This window comes from Etheostoma spectabile, chromosome 17 (assembly GCF_008692095.1).
Source record: "Etheostoma spectabile isolate EspeVRDwgs_2016 chromosome 17, UIUC_Espe_1.0, whole genome shotgun sequence".
NCBI lineage: Eukaryota > Metazoa > Chordata > Actinopteri > Perciformes > Percidae > Etheostoma > Etheostoma spectabile.
The window spans coordinates 22,704,844-22,705,703 of record NC_045749.1 but is presented as its reverse complement, the minus strand read 5'-3'; positions in this window follow the sequence as shown (position 1 = coordinate 22,705,703).

Genomic DNA, 860 nt, shown 5'->3' with positions numbered 1-860 from the left:
GCTAGTCCACACAGCATTCTGGGATGGAAGAAAAACATGATCTGGCTAATTGGGCTTTCTTTAAAGCAATCACAATTGTCTTGGGCGGGGCTAAGGTGCCTCTGCTAAATAGTCTCAGGAAGGAAGTTGTTCTGGTGGAAAACATGGGACTTGTCAGGATTAGTTTTAGTTGTCAACAGAAAACTCAGATTGGAAAGATAGTCTAGCTAGCTGTCTGGATTTACCCTGCAGAGATCTGAGGACCAGGTACCATAGTCCTCAGATTGGACAGATAGTCTAGCTAGCTGTCTGGATTTACCCTGCAGAGATCTGAGGACCAGTAATTATAGTCCTCAGATTGGACAGATAGTCTAGCTAGCTGTCTGGTTTTACCCTGCAGAGATCTGAGGACTAGGTAACCTAGTCCTCAGATTGGAAGAATAGTCTAGCTAGCTGTCTGGATTTACCCTGCAGAGATCTGAGGACCAGGTAACCATAGTCCTCAGATTGGACAGATAGTCTAGCTAGCTGTCTGGATTTACCCTGCAGAGACCTGAGGACCAGGTAACCATAGTCCTCAGATTGGACAGATAGTCTAGCTAGCTGTCTGGATTTACCCTGCAGAGATCATACTGTGGTTCCCAGTTTCCAGGTTAAAATCATTCATTATGAATTCATCCATGTTCAAATTAACCTAGATATACTGTACCTAGAGGTTTCACACTCAGTTACATGTGTTTCTTTGTGAGATCCCAAACCTAGTAAGAGATCTGGATGAAAAGCCCAGGATCGGGTGACTAGTTTTATTTTGTTTGTTTAAGTTCTCTCAACTGCAAGATTGCAAGCCTTTTGGAACGTTGTCTTTATTTGCTTATGCTTAT